The sequence below is a fragment of the Dasypus novemcinctus genome, chromosome 2 (genome assembly GCF_030445035.2).
Source record: "Dasypus novemcinctus isolate mDasNov1 chromosome 2, mDasNov1.1.hap2, whole genome shotgun sequence".
NCBI lineage: Eukaryota > Metazoa > Chordata > Mammalia > Cingulata > Dasypodidae > Dasypus > Dasypus novemcinctus.
In genome coordinates, this window is record NC_080674.1 from 6,488,913 (window position 1) to 6,502,351 (window position 13,439).

General features: G+C 41.0%; 1 long non-coding RNA gene across 1 annotated transcript in view; it reads left to right on the top strand.

Annotated features, from left to right (window-relative positions):
- Positions 1 to 74: 74 nt before the first annotated feature.
- The window catches only part of LOC139436277 (uncharacterized), a 107,425-nt gene continuing 94,060 nt past the window's right edge, over positions 75 to 13,439 (top strand). The window contains exons 1-7 of the long non-coding RNA XR_011645422.1: positions 75 to 201; positions 1,674 to 1,824; positions 3,567 to 3,760; positions 4,053 to 4,206; positions 5,231 to 5,337; positions 6,119 to 6,233; positions 12,488 to 12,765. This is a non-coding gene — a long non-coding RNA (uncharacterized lncRNA). The remainder of the gene's footprint in view (positions 202 to 1,673; positions 1,825 to 3,566; positions 3,761 to 4,052; positions 4,207 to 5,230; positions 5,338 to 6,118; positions 6,234 to 12,487; positions 12,766 to 13,439) is intronic.

Here is a 13,439-nt window from a genome sequence, read left to right on the forward strand (position 1 = left end):
CCACTTCCGGTGCGCCGTGATTGGCCCCAGCTCCAGGCGAGCTTTCCTATTGGCCACCGCGCTCACCGTCTTATTGGTCGGGGCGCCGAGGTGGCGCGCTTTACCGTTAGTGCAGGCTCCAGGCCTGCGGGCGCGCGTTCACGGCGTCCCGGGTGGGCCGAGCTCGGGTGAGGGTCCCTCGCGGACGAGGACTCGGAGCAGGTGGGACCCCCGACGGCGTTCCCCGGCCTGCGCCGCCCGCCCGGCCCGTGCCGGCCGTCGGGGGTCGGGGCGAGTAGTCGCCCCCGCCCTGCCCCCCTGCGGGTGCCGCCTCGTCCCTCCCGCGGCCGAGCTGCCCGCTGTGGAGACCTCGCGCGTGTCGGGCTCCCGGAGGCCGGGCCAGGGCGGGGGCGGAGCAGGGCTGAGCCCGCGGGCCGCTCAGGGCCGCGCTCTGGGAGGCTCGCCGGGGCCAGTCCCGCTGCCCGCGTCTCCTTTCCCGTGGCCTGCGGTGCGTGGGGCCTCCTGACACACGCGGGGGTCCCAGCCCCTACTCATCCCCTGGTTGTGGGGATTATCCCCTCAGGCGCCTGCAGTAACCGGGCCTCCCGGCAGGAGAGGCAGACGGCTAGTTAGGACAGGGAGCGTGGCGTGTCCCTCACTGCACTGAACAGAGCCGAGGACGCCCGGAATGCGTCGTGAATTCAGATTATTCCTTATAATTTATCTATTCATTCGTTTAACTGACTCTGCTGCTGCAGTCCATATGGATATTCTGTGATTTCCTTTTTAAATGTGTTGCTTAACTCGACTCTTTTACCTTTTGATTTCTTTGTAGCTTAATTCGTCGTTAGCTGTAATTTTACGCTTCAGAGAAGCATAAAGTTCTGTTGTTGATTCCTCAACAGCGAAGATTTTGGTTTAGGATTGTCCTTAAGTCTTTTCCTACAGTTTGACACTTTTCCCAGGTTAGACACAGTGAACGGCTATGGAAAAAAGTCTATACGTCTTTTTGCAACCTCTTAAGAGTTTTGAAAACATAAATGAATTAATAAACGATTTGAGTGAATTGGATATGTTTTCGTGTATTTTATATGAATATGTATATATTTGCAGTGAAATTAACTGTATTGCTCAATTAACTTATTCTCTTTAGTACTAGCATCACATAGGGAACAATAATCCTATAATTTTAATGGAATTTTTACTTTTACCTGTTTTTAATATTTTTGAAAAAGAGCAAACAAAAAGATACCTAAGATTTAGTGAGCACTACAATGTCTCAAGCATGGTTTCAAGTGCTTTACATGAATTATATAATTCATCAAGTAAGTAGTATTCCCGTTTTAAGGATGAAGGAGCAGAGGCACAGATCATTTAAGTAGCTTACCCAAAGGTTCAGTTGTGAATAGCAGTCTCTGAATTCAAACCCAAGTGGTCTGACCCTAGGATCTGATATCTGAACCACAGCATTAGAGTTTAATTCCTATAGCTTCTCTAGTTTGATGATTTCTTTCTTTTTTAGACTCATTTAGAATATTAAAGCTAAAAAATGTTGTGATTATTTCATATTGTGTAAACATCGTTGCCACCTTTATTAAAGAGTGAGGGAAGAATGAATACCTGTGCATTGCTCTTACTTCATAAAAATGTAAACCTTTTCTTCTCTTTTCCATTTTTCCATGCAACTCTTCCAGCTATCTCGTGTACCTTGACAGGATGAGGAGGTTTTTGTTACTGTGTGCTACACAGACGGGACAGGCAAAAGCCATAGCAGAAGAAATAGGTGAGCAAGCCACCAAATGTGGATTTTCTGCAGAGCTTCACTGTATTAGTAAGTCAGTTAAGGTAAGAGCCCTTATTCCAATGGCTTTTACTATGTTGTGTGCTTTGAAGTATTTTGATTACTAAGTGATATTTGTTAAACCACAAAGTAGGACAGTATACGCTGCCATATTTTTTAAAGCCAAAATTTTATTTAATCAACTGTACTGTAAGATTCCTACCAGCTTTTTAAAAAAAAAGATTTATTTATCCCTCCCCTTGCCTCTTGCTCACTGTCTGTTCTCTGTCTCCATTCCCTGCTCATTCTTCTGTATCCGTTTGTCCCCTTTCGTTGCGTCGTCTTGCTGCGCCAGCTCTCCGCAGATGCAAGCCGTCATTTCTCCATGGGTGTGGGCCAGCTTGCCTTCACCAAGAGGCCCTGGGACGTGAACCAAAGGCCTGCCATACATTAGGTGGGAGCCCAATTGATTGAGCCACATCCGCTTCTCCCTGCCAGCTTTTTATTATGTGTAAATGTACATTTGGATTACCCTAAGCATTCTCCAAAACCAAAACAAGAAGTTATTTCTCAGTTTTTTCAATTATAAATGGAAGTCATAATATATGCTTCTTTATCTCACTGGGTGTCTGTAACAAAACATGAGATGTGTTGTGGAAGCTCTGGAAAACAACAATAAAAACTTGAGTTAGTGCATATGTGCAATTTTTAACTTGTGAATCCTATTTATGTTTCCCCCAAAGCACCTTGCCATTCATTCTAGAGTTCCAACAAGAAAGGGCCACCTGAAATCTTTGAAATAGAATTTAAAGTAGAGATGTGAGGATCTGGGGAAGATTCAGTTTCTTAAGGCCAGAGACTACTTGTATTTTATGTCCAGCTTCTGCAGAAGTTCCTCTCTGAAGGAATATAGGACCCAACTCAATTCTGTGTTCTCCTTTGATCCTTTTTAGCCCTCTGGATTATACTGTTTCAGGCAACATGGGCTCTAGCAGCAGGCAGGGACTTCTTTATAGCGTAAGATGACATGCAAGTCACTGAGCAGCAGCCCAGTTCAGTACTTCCAAAACCAAACTGCCAGTACTGCATTCTCACTCACACTCAAGTTTACAAACTCATCCAGCTTTTCCACATCTTCAGTTCAGAAGGCTAGACTGTCAACAGCACAGATGAGTTACCAGCCCAGCTCATAGAAGGAGACTGCCTAGCTCCTTTGTGCTACATTGCAAACTGTCTCCAGATATACTCACTCACAGAGAAGGGGGCCACTGCAGGAGCCACATGAAGAAGCATAATCTGAGGCCATTACTACTAGCAAAGGCAAAATCATTGTGATGGAACACTAGCCCTGTCCTGGCCCCTTGGGGTTGACCTCTGTGACTGGGTCCACTGCTGTGTAACTAAGACCGGGGTGGCAAGGTTTCTCCAGTAATGGCACACGATACAAGTGTCATCTCCTAGCTCTCTGCTTTCTGCTCCTTGGTGCTTTTCAAGGTGAAGTTCTACAAACTCTGTAGCATGCAGAACATAATTTGTTGTAACGTCCTGTAAGCATGATGCCATCTGGTCAAAAGTTAGCTGTTATGTCAGCATGAAAATAAAATGGATTCCTTGGAGCCAAATTAAGTGGTACTCTTGAGGCATTATAAATAGAGAAGCACAATCTTCTATTTGAAATACATAATGCATAGGGCTGTCATCATGGCCCCTTCTTGGGTTTATTTGTGTTGTGCGCTTGTTTGTGGTTGTTTCTCCCATGCTAGAACCATGCTTGGCATTAGGTTTCCCTGGTTATCTCTCATTTCAGAACTGTTCCACAGTGCTTTGATGGCCCTGTCCGTGGCCTTGCAGATGAGAACTCATGTTTGGCCTTGCAGATGAGAACTCATGTTCACATTTGGCCCAGGACACAGTGATAACTGCTTTGTCTCCTTCTGACTTTCATAAACTGGATGAATGCTTTAGATGGACACTGCAGTGGGGTCCAACTCTGCTTCTCTGGTAAGGCCCAAGGAGAGAGGGAAATGTTAAATTCCCCTGACCTCCTGATGAGCATCGAGGGAGCAAATGCCCTTTGTTTCATTGGATGGCTCATTTCAGCAGGGAGTGCAGGGCCATACCGTTTTCTGCTCGTCCCTGCCCTGATGCTCACTTCTGTCTACATCTCCTAACCTGGTTAGGAGGAAATGGAAAGGAAATGCAAAACAGGAAGCTGATCGTATTGCCTTGCTGACATGGTAATTCAAAAATATTTCTGGCATTAGATCCCTGAAATGCTGTCCTTGTTTTGTAGTATACTCTAAGAATCGAAATGGCTCCCCTCGTCATCGTTGCTTCCACCACAGGCACTAGAGACCCACCAGACACAGCCTGCAAGGTTGTTAAAGAAGTACAGGACAGGACGCTGCCAGCTGATTTCTTTGCTCCCCTGCGATACGGATTATTGGGTAACATTTCCTGCTCTTGCTTTTCTGTATTATTACTAGATTTAACTGTGGTGTCTGAAAGCATCTTTCAGAACCATGAAATACAGTTGCAGGGGTTTTGTCTTTTTGGTTTTACTTTGAATATAAAACAAAATATGGAAATAAGTGGATCTTGTGTGAATGCTCCCCCAATCTTCAGCCCACCTCTGCGGAACTCCTTGAGTAGCAGTCTTAACCAAGGGTGCTCATCAAATTCAACCTTGGGTCACTTCCAAAATACTAACTGCTGAACACCACCTTTTGACTCCTTCTGATGTCGAGTGCCTGAAAGGGTAAGCTGTGTCTTGGTGAAAAGCTCCTAGGTGACTCTGCAAGGTTCCTTTGTCTAAGAACCATACCTGTAGTGCAGGAGCCTGGTTTGCAATCCTGGCTGCACTTGGGATCCTTGGGGAGTTTTGAGTAAATTCCATGTCCTGGGCTCACCTGCAGTGACTCTGACTGAAGTGTTCTCAGGTAGTGCCCAGAATCAGTTGTTTTGAAAAGCACCCAGGTGAGTCTAATGTCCCTCCTAGATTAAACTGTGCAGTATTGTTTAAAAATATCAAGATCAAGGATCAGCAGGATAAGTACAGTCAGGTGGGGCCCCATGGGGAGGATTCTGGTCCCATATGCATGGCTTGAGGTCTGTGCCCTTCACCTTCAAGAATCCCCCCCACCTATCAGGGGATCTAGCAAGGGTGGAATTTGCTCTAATAAACAATTGATCGGAAATTTGAGTTTCATGACCCTGACCAAGAACAGTCATGTCTAAACGTAGGGGAATATTTTATAGCATTTAAAATTGTTTTACTCAAAGCTTACTAAGGGGGAAAGAGTTATATGAAAATGTTAACTAAAATAAGTGGGTTAAAAATACCATTTGTGTGTATGTTAAGATCAAGCCCCATCAAAATGTAACACCAGAATAACAAAATTTAACAGTCACTATATTTAGGTAGTAGGTTTATTATAATTTTATGTTTATATCCTTTCTTGTGTTTTCCAGTTTTCATGAGTGAAAAATATTGCTTGAAAATTCCTCGAAAACTTTATTAAAGACAGACGTCTGCAGCCTGCTCACCTGTTCTAGTCAATCCAGTCCAAGACCCATAGGTGGGCCCCCCACTTCTTAACCCTTTCTTCATTGGAAAGAACATGGTGATAATTAAACATCCAAGAATTTAAGTATAACAACAACTTAGTCTGTTTTCTTGCTATGAAATATAGAAAACATTCTTAATTTACTTTAACACAGAAACATTTGTAGCAATTGATTGTTTATACTGCTGCCACACCTATATGTTCTAGATCAGGGATCAGCAAATTGTGTCTGCAAAGGGCCAGATGGTAAATGGTTTGGGCTCTGCCTGCCATGTGGTCTCTGTCACCACTATGTAACTACCATTGGAGCTTGAAGGCAACATGAATAGTACATGATTCAGTTGACTTGGCAGTGTTACAGTAAAACTTTATTTACACAATAGGTCCAGGGTAGGATTTGCCCCACAGGCTATCGTTTGCAGACCCCTACTCTAATTCAGAAATGTCTAGAAATCCAGGTACTATGATTTTTCAAAACCTGCCAAATTCTTTAAGGCTTATGAGATATGAAAATGTTTTAAACAGTTCTCAAAAGATATTTGTTTTATTTCAGTTTGTCTTTTGTTTTTATGTCACAAAGTAGAAGGAACATATCTGCATATTTACTATTACTCAAGAAAAAAATTAAGAAAATGGGATCCTATACATTATTTTTCGTTCCATCGATACGTGCATAGAATATTGTTTTAGGTATTTTATTTATCTCTTCTTTGTATTTTTTAAAGCTATTTTATTTGTTCTCTATCTGCATTAAACTTTATTGTGCACTAAGAATTTATTTGTGCTCTTTTAGGTCTGGGCGATTCAGAATACACGTATTTCTGTAACGGGGGAAAGATGATTGACAGATGACTTCAAGAGCTCGGAGCCCAGCATTTCTATGACTTGGATGTGCAGATGACTGTGGGGTAAGAACAGTGTGCCTCAGACACTTGTTTTCCTAATACATGCTTTTTTCCACAGCATGAGAGTTAATGAGTTTTGCTTTTTTTTAAAGCTCTTTCACTCAAGAAGGTCAGCTAGAGCTTGATTCACCTTCACCTCTTGATCTGCTTTTGTTTTAAGGTGTCTCTCCTTCAGTATCTGCTAATGGGAGGAACTAGAGAACATGCCTCCATGTAGTTGCCTTTCTTTTGAAGTATGTATTTGCTACAACTACCCTTTTCTTTAGGACCTTTATGTAAATTGCTTAGGAAACTAAAGAGTGTACCTGGGTGCCCCATCTCCTGTGCACCCCAGGGAAGGCCTGAGGAACAGAGCCGCCCTTGCTGAGAGAGGACAGATCAGTGGGCAGTGGCCTCAGAGGCCCTCTTTGGTGCTCCATCCCTTACCATTGCAGCGTCCATTTGCCGCCTCAATTTCTGTGTTCATGACTTCTGTTTGATCTTGTTTTTACAACTTGGTAAAGTTGTCAAAACTTCACCCTGAGACCTCTGGGTCCTCCTCACGTGTTTATTCAAAGATCTGACAGGTGCTGCCCTCTGACACACTTGCCCCTGGCCTTTAACTGTTTTAGCTGGTGATAGCACTCACATCCTCACATTTGTTTTTGTTTCGTTTTCTTACTTGATGCATGTATTAAATGAATTTTCACTCATAAGAGACATATTTACCAATGACAAATTTGCTATTGTCTTGCATTTCTACATATTACCACTTTACTTTCGTGTTCAGAGACACTTGTTATGTTTTCACTGAAGTCATACCTATTGTCCACTTCTTCCTTTATATTCTGTAGCTGGATGCTGTGTATTTTTCCCATATTCTTTTTGTACATATATTTGATTGTGACAAACCTCTGTCACATTTTCAAGCATGTCATGTTTTAGTTTTGTCCCTTGATGTTGTTTGTTTTTTGCAAGAACCTCATTGACATTCACTGTTTAATAATATTTTCAAGAAGACGTCCTTGCTTAACATGCCCCCACATAGTAGGGGTGAAGAGTGTGGACTCAGTTGATCTCCCACTTCCTGACTGACACCTTGGTCAAGTGACTATTATATGTCCTGTGCTTTGTTTTCTCCTCCTGTGATATAGATAAAATAATACACACTAGGTAAGGCTTTTGGCCAATTAAATGAATGAATGAACATTATCATCTTAGAACAGTGCCTGCCCTGTAGTGATTATTAGAGTTGTGTATATTGTTACCATCTTACTGTTTCCAAGTTGTGAGAATGGAATTTTAAATGTATCTGATTCGACCCATAATTTTATAAACTTCCCTTTCCAAAAACTCATCAGTGATGGATGTGATGTGTAACCAAATTTAGAACTGTGTACCATGTGCACACCTAATGAGTTCCATGAAATTGTAGCCTGATTCATAATAAGACAGAGGTCTAAAATGTGCCTCTTCTTATGCCATTTAGCTTTTTGAATTGGACTTTGGTACCTTCTTTGAGTTTTGATTTAAAATGATGAGAACGTCATTTCCAAGATCCCTCTCAGTCTCTCCCTTTCATTGACTCTACTCAGACTTTCTCTGTTTAGGGAGTATGGGGGATGTTATTGTTTGAGGTGTCTCTTTTTTTGTAATGTACCTACATGATTCATTTAATTTTCCTAAAAGATTACTCTTCTCCCTCCCCCACCTCCCCTTCATCCCGTGGTGGTCAGCCTCCCTGGAAGTGTTACTAAATAAATTGTTCAGAACTGACAGAAGTTTGAATTGTTTATTTAGTCAAAAGACTTGGAGTGATTACTTAGTGATGTTTTATTCTATAGCAGGGATTCTTAACCTTTTTTTCCCCATGCACCCCTTTGCCAGTCAGGTGAAAACCACAGACCCCTGACCAAGTCCAGACTACACTGTGTATTAATTAACACATACATCACACGTGCACCAACAGCCCCCACAAGAATAATATTTTTTTTGGATTTCAATTCAAACAGGGACTCCGTGTTAAGAACCCCTGATTTATAGGAAAGAGAAGGTTAGTAAGTTGTCTAAGCAGAAAAAGATGATGCCCTTGATGTAATGACTACCTGTGAGGTTTAGAGTAGACTTGGATTTTGGTTGAGTTCTGTTAGTCACATCAGCATATAGCATGCCTCTTTAGAATGATGACTTCTGAAAAACAAAAGTTTTTTGAAATTATTAAATGTATTTTAGGAAATTAAGAGGAAATCCTATATCCTGTTATGAAAACATCTTCATTCTTTTTCTGATCTTTATAGTTGTATGTATATTTTTATAGCATCAAAACTAATGAACACATATATCCTACCTTTTTAAAAACTTAATCATGTAGGTATTTTTTGCATCTTGAGTAGTCTTCATTTATAAGAAATGGACAGACTCTGCCATCATCCCACTGGTATAGATTTATGATAGATAACTTAGGTTTTTAATTTATTTATATAATACGGGTTAGAGCTCATGTTTATGCCATGGATTGATGGACTTTGGGCTGCCCTCACAAAGCATTTTATGTCAAGTAGAGGAAAAGAGGACATGAGTGGAACTCTCACAATGGCATCTAAGGCCTCCTTGAGGACAGGCTCTGCTGAACCAGAATTATTACACCTTGAGTTACAAATTGAATGTCTGAGATTAGGTGATTCGTGAAGAAAGGATTCCGAGGTTTTGGAACAAAATGCAGCCAACAACAGTCGGTCGAATGCTTTCACTGAAGACTTTGAGTCCTCCCTTACCCATTCAGTGCCCCCACTTTCATAGGCTTCTCTGAATATTCTGGCTTTACCACCAGAATATTTACAGGTACATCTGTAGGAGTCTGTTAGACAAGTAAGCAGTGTAGCTTTCTGCTTTATACTGTGTAATGTTGATTTACCATGGGTGTTAATTTTGTTAACAAACAGGGATCAACTATAGTCTGCAGGCCTGCCACCTGATTGTGTAAATAGTTTTATTGGAACTTTGGGCCAAGCTCATTCCCTTACACATTGTCCATGGCTGCTTTTTGCAGAAAAAATTTAGCCATCTCTGCATTACAGAAGTGTTTATATTATTACATTACTTTGTTCTTGAAGAAGTAATGGTTAAGAGGTCAGCATCTCCATTATTTTAGATAGTTAACTTCTTAGTTTCTCGTTATAGATGTAAGTGGTACAGAGTGAATTGTGGACTATTAGCAAATTTATTTCAACAGCTAAACTTAACAAGCCTATTTACAGTAGATTTTTTTCCAGAATGATTTTTGGTGCCATGGGATGCCCCACTTTGGAGTTCATTCATTTTGTAGGTGGATGATATCTGAGAGATGCACTCTTTGTCCATATTTTTTTTTTTCCTCAAAGAGTACTTTTTCATTCACAAATAAATGTAAATTTTTGAACATCAAATTGAATAATAATTCCTTCCCACTATTGATAGTGGATACTCTGAACATCCTTTTCACATGCTTAAATAAATAAATCAGTGCAGCCACTCTTTTATTATAGGGCTTTCTGCTTTCTTTTATTAATGAGGAAAGTCTTAAAGACTTTGAGAAGCAATTTGATTCCAGCGTCCTAGTATAGTAGAACTGTTTTGCATAAACCTAATGTGATAGCATTTTTTATCATCTAATTTTTTATTATCACCCTAAAAGATTCAAAGAAAGAAGTTTTATTTATTTTTTTACAGCCGCAAGTGTGAGTTATTAGTTTGTAAACTGTTTAATTATGCAACATAATTACAGCAAAAGATCCTACTGGCATTTTTATCAGGGTTGAGAACTGACACACCTGACTCTTGGGGAGCAGCTCCCCTACCTGCAGGCCTCAGGTTAATGTATGGTGGAGGGATGGAGTGTCTGAGTAACCTGACAATGCTGAGTTGTTGGGAGGGTCTGTTAAGAGTTATTTTTTTCATGGTGAGTTCATTAAATAGGCTTGAGCTATTAGTTGATAATGGAGTTAAAAATTTTTTTAAATCTGAACTATTTAAGCAACACTTTGAGTGTTCTAATGAAAAGATAGACTCAGAGGGCATACTAGTCATGCAAATGGGTGCTGACGCAAAGTACCATAATCTGTTGGCTTTTTAAAGGGTATTTATTTGGAGTAGAAGCTTACAGTTAGCAGGCCATGAATCCTAAGTTACTTCCCTCAACAAAGTCTTTTGCCACATTTTGGAGCAAGATGGCTGCCGACTTCTGCCAGGGCTCAGGCTTCCTGGGTTTCTCTCTGAGATCAGCCCCTCTGTTTTCTCCACAAGACCAGCTGCAGACTATGAGGCTTTCTAGGCTTTGCCTCTCTCCGCAAGGTGAGCTGTAGATGCTCAACTCTCTCTTTCGGGGCCTTCTGCTGTGTCTAAGGAGCTGTCTCTCTTCCACTCTGTTCTTCCTGGGCTCCAGCTGAAAATTCCAACATCAAAATCTCCCACATCAAAATCTCCAACTCTGTCTTTTGCCATGTCTTTTATCTTTGAGCCCCTACCCACCAAGGGGTAGGGAGTCAACACTCTGATGATGGGGCCCAATCAAAGCCCTAATCATAATTTAATCATTCCCAGGTACAGACCAGTTTACAAACATAATCCAGTGTGTATTTTTGGAATTCATAGCTCTATCAAACTGCTACAGAGGATAACAGGTTGGAAAAATAACAAAAGTAGTGTAAGATAGAAAAGATTGTTTCTATTTTACAAATGCAGAGAGTAAATAGTGGAAATATAAACTGTTACACGTGAGTTGATCAATATTTTCCAAACGTCCTGATGCCGGGTTCAATAATAGAGCTGCTCTTCATCTCCCATTTCCTGTGGGTGCTCTGGGGCTGTTTTACCTGGAGCTCCCAGTGTCCAAGGCAGTGGCTTTCACTGGGGTTCTGGGTCAGCATCCCTAGAGCTTGTCCCTGCCCCTCCTTCCTGTCCTGGCAAGTGATCTGCTTTCTGTCCGTACAGTTTTGCTTTTTTTCAGAATGCCATACAAATGGAATCATAGTGCTCAGTGTTTTAAGTCTGGTTTCTTTCACTGAGCATAATACATTTGAGATTAGTCTTTGTTCTTGCTTGTGTCTGCAGTGTGTTCCTTTTTTATTGATAGGTAGTGTTCCATTGTGTATACTATAGTTTATCTGTTCACAGATTGAAGGGTGCATGGGTTGTTTCCAGTTCCTGATGAATAAGAGTAAAACCGCTATAAACATTCGGGTGCACGCTTTTTCCTTTTCATTTTTCTTGGGTAAATGGCTAGGCATGAGATTGCCAGCTTGTACATTCAGTGTATTTTTACTTTTATAAGAAATTCCCAAGCTGTTTTCCAAAGTGGCTCTACCATGTTACATTTCCCCCAACAATGTGTAAGAGTTCCAGTTGCTCGATGTACTTGTCAGTAGAGGCATTGCCAGGATTTTTAACTTTAGCTGGTTTTAATTTGTAATTTTCTTATTCTTATTATTGGTTTTGTTTACATTTCCAGTTAATGACAAATGATGTTGAACATCTTTTCATGTTTTGGATTGCTATCCATGTTTCCTTTGGTGAAATAAAGTTTGGCTTTTTTGACCATTTTATCTTGTGTTGTTTGCTTGTTAAGTTGTAAGAGTACTTTATATATTCGGGATATTGTCTTTAGTCAGATACGTGTTTTGTAAATATTTTCACCTAGACTGTGACTGGTCTTTCCATTCTCTTAACAGTTTCTTTAGCAGAGCAGAAGTTTTAAAATTGTTAATGCAGTTTATCAGCGTTTTTCTTTTATAATCCATTTATTGTTGTATCTGAGAAATCTTTGCCTAACCAAAGGTCACAAAGATTTTCTACTTTGTTTTCCCCAGAAGTTTGATTGTTTTAGGTTTTCCATTTGTATCTTGATTCAGTCTTAGGTAATTCTTGTGTAAGGTGTATCACTCAGGCTTTGTATTTTTTGCGTATGTATATTCAGTACCGTTTGTGGTAAAGACTGTCTTTTTTCTGTTGAATTAACTTTGCGACTTTGTGAAAAATCAGTCACATACATTGGTTTATTGCTGATCTCTCTGTTCTGTTCCATTGGAGACTATTCTTTTGTGTTTCTGTTTCCAGCTGCTAAAACAAATGCCGTGCAGTGGGTTGGCTTAACAGCAGGAATTCAGTGGCTCACAGTTTCAGCAGCTAGATGCCTGGCTTCCTTCCAAGGTTGGCTCTTCCAGCTGGCTAGCAGCCTGGGGGCTCCTTGGCTTTTTCTTTCCTATGGCAGTGCTCATGGGGGCATCTTGCCCTTTTTCTTCCAGGTTTGGTCGACTTGCAGCTTCTTCCGTGGCTTCTTTCTCCTTCTGACTTTCCCTCTGCTTAGAAAGGACCCCAGTTAATCCTGCTTGGAGCCCAGCCTGATGGAGTTAGGACCCTGCTTACCTGAAGAACCGTGGAAGAGACCACTCACTAAGGGTCCACACACCAGCATGCCAACCAGGGCCAGAAACGTGTCCCATTGGGATCCAGAATTCACTCCACCATACTTTGTCAAAAGTGTACTGCCTTGTTCACTCTGAAAAATGAGGCTTGCAATCAGGTAATGTAAGTGTTCCAGCTTTATTCTTCATTTTCAAAATTGCTTTGGCATTCTATTTAATTTTTAATGGATATTTCTCTAGAGTTGTTTCCTTGTATTTTAAGTAGAAATGGACAAAGTTTTTTTTTTTTAATAACTATCATCATTAGTAGTAGTATTAGGTGCTGGCTTATGCCCTCTTGAAGCATTTAGGACTGTTTGTTTTCTTTGCAAATCTCCTCAGACTACTATTCATTTTTTACCTCTCTTGTTAACTATAGTGTCTTTGTATTTTTTTAAAATGTTTTTATTTTGCCCGCACTAGGTATAGTTGTCAGTACATACTCTTGAATGAAATTCACAGACACATCCCACAAAAGGACTTAAGACCCACTTTTAAAAAGTTTTATTTTTACTGGAGAAGTTGTGAGCCTAGGAGCTGTAATGTCTTCTAATACTCCCTGTGTGCCTCTAGCAGTACCTCCTTTCTAATTTACTCTCTCTGTTGAGGGTTTAACATTGTTAGCAATATATCTATCTAGAATGACCAGTTGGTCCTAGGCTAATTCCCTGCAGCTGTAGGTGTGAGCTGCAGTAGTGTGGTATGGCATGGGCTCCTGGGCCACCTGCTGACTCAGCTTGCTTGTGCCCTGGGGACCTAGTTTGGCTCAAAACTGAACCAGCTGGCTCCAGGT